Source organism: Quercus robur, chromosome 5 (assembly GCF_932294415.1).
Source record: "Quercus robur chromosome 5, dhQueRobu3.1, whole genome shotgun sequence".
NCBI classification, from domain to species: domain Eukaryota; kingdom Viridiplantae; phylum Streptophyta; class Magnoliopsida; order Fagales; family Fagaceae; genus Quercus; species Quercus robur.
Genome location: NC_065538.1, coordinates 29,776,136 through 29,782,011, shown reverse-complemented (window position 1 = coordinate 29,782,011; position 5,876 = coordinate 29,776,136). Strand labels below are relative to the sequence as shown.

Sequence of the window (5,876 nt, the reverse complement as noted above, 5' to 3'; positions counted from 1 at the left end):
TGCTAATTTATTAGTCTAAACAAACTTTTGTACACATACACAAACACATGTATCTATACACACGCACACACACAAAAAATTAGTATATTTCATAATGAATCCTTAAAATTAAATGTTTCATAGAATTAAATTAATTTTTCACCATCTTCCATAGTGAAATCTTTATAATTTTCATTTTCAATATAAGTTACCAAATTGCCTACCATTGTGACTAAAAAAATTTCAATTGAATTAATAAAGTGTTCAAAGACATAAATGATCCAAAATTTTAAAAAATATGAGAACACATTTTACCATAAAAAATGAATTTGAGAAACAATAGGTTCTCTATAACTACTAGACAAATTGGACAATTTTTTTTAAGAACATTATTGGACCAACTCAAATAGTGGGGGGAGGGGGCCAAGTCCCATTTTTGAGGGCTAATTATTAAAATATTAAATATTTCTATATAGAAAAAAAATAATTAAATAAAAAATGGCCCCCCCACCCTAACATGTAGCTCCGCCCATGATCATAGCATTGTTTCAATGGTACTATACTTAAAAACCAAACAGACTAATTAGATTCATGAGTAACATCACTCAATGTGGCTAGCCAAGCCGGTGGAAGCATCCCAGTCTGCTCATGCACAGTCTTTAGCAATGGTGGCAACATGCTATATACCCCAGCAACATCTTTCATTGCCCCATTTGCACCATCTTCACCTCCTTTTCCGTTAGACCAAACACTAATTTTGGGCTGCATTCCATTCACAGCCTGAGCATTAATCCTGGCAATGTCCTGGTACATATTCTTGTTGACCATCATGTAGTCCCTTAGTTCAATGTAATTTCCTCCCAATTGTTTCAATAGGGTGTTCAGGTAAAAGCCTTCAGCTTGTGCGAGTGCAGTGATCCCTTCAGCTTCTTTTTTCTTTGCATACAGCTCACTCTCCGCAGCTTGTTGGCGAGCATAAAAATTGGCATCTGCGCTTACCTTCTGTGCCTCAGCAGCTTTCTGTGCCTCATAGAGAACTGCTTCCGCAGCTTTCTGTGCCTCATAGAGAACTGCTTCCGCTGCTTTTTGTTTCTTGTACAGATCCCAATTTGCCTCTTGCACCTATATCATCAATGTTTCACATATTAACAAAAAAAATCCATTCCCTATATTTCATGGGTTTTCGGATAGCGTATAAGACTTGTAAGTTGTAACCCAAATATAAACATAAAATCATAAAGTAAACCAACTTATTAGCATGACAAAGCAACATGTATTACCATGTCTTTTTCATGATCTTTTTTTATTTGAAGTAGAAGATGAGTGATTTAGAAAGAGAGGATTGGACCCAGTCACATTATAATTCAAAAAGGTGTACAATTATGAAATTCATACGAATTATGAAACTGGTAAATGGTGAAGCTGCTCACATTAAAAATAAAGAAAATATATTGATTTATTCTAGGTTTTGGTCCTACAAAATGATATATTAAGGAAGTTATGGATCATGCATTCAATTAAAAATGATTAATTACATTATTAATGAAGTGATATTAAGTCTTTATCTTTAGAGGTCTGTGGGAACCCCTCCAAACTATAGCTCTATCTATGGGACCCCTATTAATCCTTCTTCTATTCTTAAACCTTAAGCCATCCAAATTTTATAAACATATTTAAAGGAGAAACTCATAATTCATAAACTAACACAACAAAAACACAAAACAAAAGGTAAAACAAGATTACATTAGTGTCACATACCTTTGTCTCATACTCCACTGCTGCCTTGCTCAGCAATTCGGCCCTGAGTTTTTCAGTCTGATTCAATGCCTTCTTCTTCTCCACCTCAGTTTGTAACTCAGCCTCCCTTATGGCCACCGCCTTTGCCGACTCCACCTCTGCCAACTGAGAGGCTTGAGACCACCCAGCATTTTTGGTGGCCAACTCAGCCTTCGACTTGACCAACTCAGCTTCCTTCTGGTTCTTATATAGTTCCACACTAGTCTTAACGTTAATTTCCTCCTTTTGGGCATCTCCTAACCTTTGAGTCGTTATGATCTTAGTCTCAGCATCAATTTTGGCAGCGTTTTGTGATGTTAGGCCTTGGCGCTCCTTTGCTCCAATCTCACCCTTCTTCTTAGCCTCAGCAACATCAATCTATAACAACATTTATCAATTTATTAGTACCAAGACTTATTTTGAAGAAAATATATTTCCATGCGAATGAAGTAGTCTTGCCCAATAAAATGATTATTACTTATTATAAAAATTGTAATTGATGAATAATGCTAATTATGAAAATTTTAAGTAATAAAAACTTGCACGATCGATATATCATTGTGAAGATAAAGACAAAAAAATTAAAATTTTTTTTTTTCTCATTAAAACTGAACCAAATATGCAATTGTAGATTCACATAAACCCAAAAAGGAACCCAAAAAGAAAACAAGAATACTAGGTAACAAATTTCACAACTTATTGAGGTGAAAGACTGTGATTATTGAAAACATTGACATCAAACTTGTTATCTCAACAGGTGTGAAATATGATTTACCTTTAAACTTAATGAAAGGAAAAAAAATTGCAAAAGAATTATGAATATGTTCTATTAAAAACAAGTAGTGTTTAGTGTTGATATACCTTGGCTTGATTGGCAGCCTCCATCTGGGTTTTCTGGCCAAGGTATGAAAAATACTCATGGCCAGGCACATCCACAAGTTGTTTGACATTAGCATTATAGATGAGAAGTCCAAACTGGTTCAGTTCAAGTTGAACCTTTTCAAAAACCTCTTTCTTGAACTCCTTGGCTATGTTGCACGGACACGGACACGGACACGGGGATACGACAATTTTTGAAAAATAAGGACACGACACGGCAGGGACACGGCGGTTAAATAATTAATTAAATTTTATATTTAGGCATATTTTTTAATATTTTTAGACAAAATACATTTATGTTTAGAATTTAAATTATGTAAGAACTACAAATAAGTAAACTAACATCCAAAATACTACAATAATACACAAAATCTTCAAGCACTTTTAGTATTCATTTTAGTAAAATTACCTACAATATTTAACTTTAATAAATAAATAAAACTATAGCAGGACACACAAAAACAAATTTATAAGTTATAACTAATATTAAAAAAAATATATATATATATATATATTTTAAAAAAAAAAAAACGACGGAGGGCACACAGGCCACACGCCACAGCAGCAGTAAAAAAAATAATAATAAATAAATAAATAAATAACACAAAACAAAAACAAAAGCAAAAGCAAAAGCAAAACGCGTTATATATTAAGTAACAGTAGATATAGATTCAAGTTAACATCGGAAAGAAAGAAAGAAGAAAAAAAAAAAAAAAGACAGAGAGAACAGAGAAGAGATCGGTCCGCGCCGAGAGAGATCGGAAGGGACAGAGGACAGATGGCACGGCGTCGACGTCGGAGCTCGCCGATCGGTCCGATCTAACTCCGGCGAGGGACAGAGGGCAGCTGCAGCGGCAGCAACAGAGGGAGGGTGGGTTGAGAAGATCTTGAGATGTGGTTTCAACTTTCAGTCTAAGAGACTCTAAACTTGCTATATTATTTTAGGGTTATCACAAAATCAACGGCATTGGTAAGTTCCGGTCAAAATCTGAGATTTTTTTCTTTTTTTTTTCACTGGTGGCGTGTCGGAGGCGTCGGAACCGCGTCGGCGCCGTGTCGGAGCCGCGTCGGCGCCGTGTCGGAGCCGTGTTGGAGAACCGAAAAAAAGAAAAAGAAAAGGGACACAGCCGGACACCGGAATCTGGCGCGTCGTCCCCGTTCCGGTGTCCGACACGTGTCGGACGCGGACACGACGCCAAAAATGGCGTGTCCGTGCAACCTAGCTCCTTGGTACCCTTAAAGATCTATTCCATGGTCATGGAGGCAGCGAGAACTCGGGTTTCACCCTCAATGACACCCTGAACGAGTTCTTCAACATGTTTGGAGCGCTTGTCATGATTGGACATGAGCATAGCGTAGAGAAGGAGGCTGTCCATGTCGTCGACACGAGGACCGATAGTGAAGACTGCGGGGAGAACAAAAGGGAGTTTCTCGGGGGACATGCCTTGAACTTCGAACGTGTAGTTGACTGGGGACATGTTGAGTCGGGTGTACCGTTGCCCGGGAAAAACCCATGATTTCTTGGCCAAACGTATGTCAGTGATGCCCCAGCCAGTGATGGCTAGGTACTCCGAAGCACCAGCTGTTTTCCAAATCATGGTAATATATATAAGTGTCACAGAGAGCTCAAAGAAAGAGAGATGGAGATGAGGCTTTTCTTTTCTTTTATTCTGTTTTCTTGATGAATAAAAGGGTTAGGTTTAGAGGACGCTTTGAGATGAGAGAGAGATATAGGTTTTTCACCTTTTCTTTTTCTTGCTTTTGTATAATAGTTCTAGGGCTTAGAGGAGGCTTTATATATATATATATATATATATATTTTTTTTTTACACACACAGGAAAGAGTATTTGTATTATATATGGAATGCTATGCGTTATATTCGTGTCGTGGTATTAGAATTTAGGAAGGTTCCAAGCAATTAGATCGTATCTTCTTAGTAATAATAATGTATTAATTAGTTTTGGTGCTGTATAAATTAATTTCGATTATTGTCAATAACCAATATCTCTATCCGTTCTTTGGTTAGATGAAAATCAAAGGACATTTGATTTATTGGTTGCGTAATTTAGTATTAATTGCGAAGATTTTATGATGTAGAGACCAAGATTGGGAAGGATTTGTATTGAATTCGTCTGAGTGATTGCGGCGAAGTAAAATTACTGCCACAATAGAATTCTGCCAGCTATATACGATAACAACTGAAGTGAATGTAAATTTAAAAGCACTAATGCTGTGACACAGCTATTTTCAAAATAAATTTCATATACTTTCTTGCAAAAAAAGGAATTAAATTATATATATCTCACCAAGAAACTAAAATTAAAATTATTAAACCCAAACTAGACCTTAAGTTGGTTTAGGAGCCATGTTATTAAGTTACCCATTCAATCAATGGGTTACTGGCAAAGCCGGCTCAACAACTTTGAGAGCTTTAGACAAAAAATTTTAAGTGAGACATTTTTTATATTCAAATATTAATTAAATAATATTTATTGATTTTTTTTTAATGCAAAATCTATTGATTCTTTTTTGAGATTCAGTTTGTTTTTCAATTTTTCTCTTCTTTTTTGTTGTTGAAGTTTTTCATGTTTAGAAAAATATGTTATAGTAGGCATTTGTAATAAGCAAATATTTATAAATAAATAAAACACAATTTATAATTAAAAATTATAATTTAAATAAAATTGTTTTAAAAAAGAACATTTTTTAGAGAGTTTCACAACCGATGATGTCCACTCTTGATGATAGTTTTTTATCATTAGACCAAAACATTAATTGGTTTTTGGTGTAAGCTAAGATTGAACCCACAGTAAAACCCACAAAATAATAGAATCTAGTTATTACAGTTTTTCTAATGTTGTGACTACTTTATACTTTAAAATCTAAACTTGCAGTCCTACACAAATAAGAATTAATTTATTACATGGTTCAATAAATTAGTATTACTTAATACAAATGGGTTGATATGATATGCATCAAATTATCAATTGGTGTGATAAAAAGAGACTATGCGTGTACAAGTGTTTATTATTTAGTGGGTGGGGTTTAAGAATATTTTGTTAATAAAAGTTAAAACCCAAAAAATGTTGAAGCAACCTTTTGAGCATTTTAAACACACTTACACACTTTTTCACATACTTTTTCATCTACATGTATATTAAAAACACCCAAACAACTTTACTCAAACACCCAAAGTGTCTTTAGTAATAGTGTGTGGGCCATGTGGCTGTGGTGTGCTACA

The 5,876-nt window shown here is 34.8% G+C and overlaps 1 pseudogene; it reads right to left on the bottom strand.

Moving 5' to 3' along the window:
- Positions 1–558: 558 nt before the first annotated feature.
- Positions 559–4,232, bottom strand: LOC126728082 (flotillin-like protein 3; annotated as a pseudogene).
- Between the last annotated feature and the right edge of the window lie 1,644 nt (positions 4,233–5,876).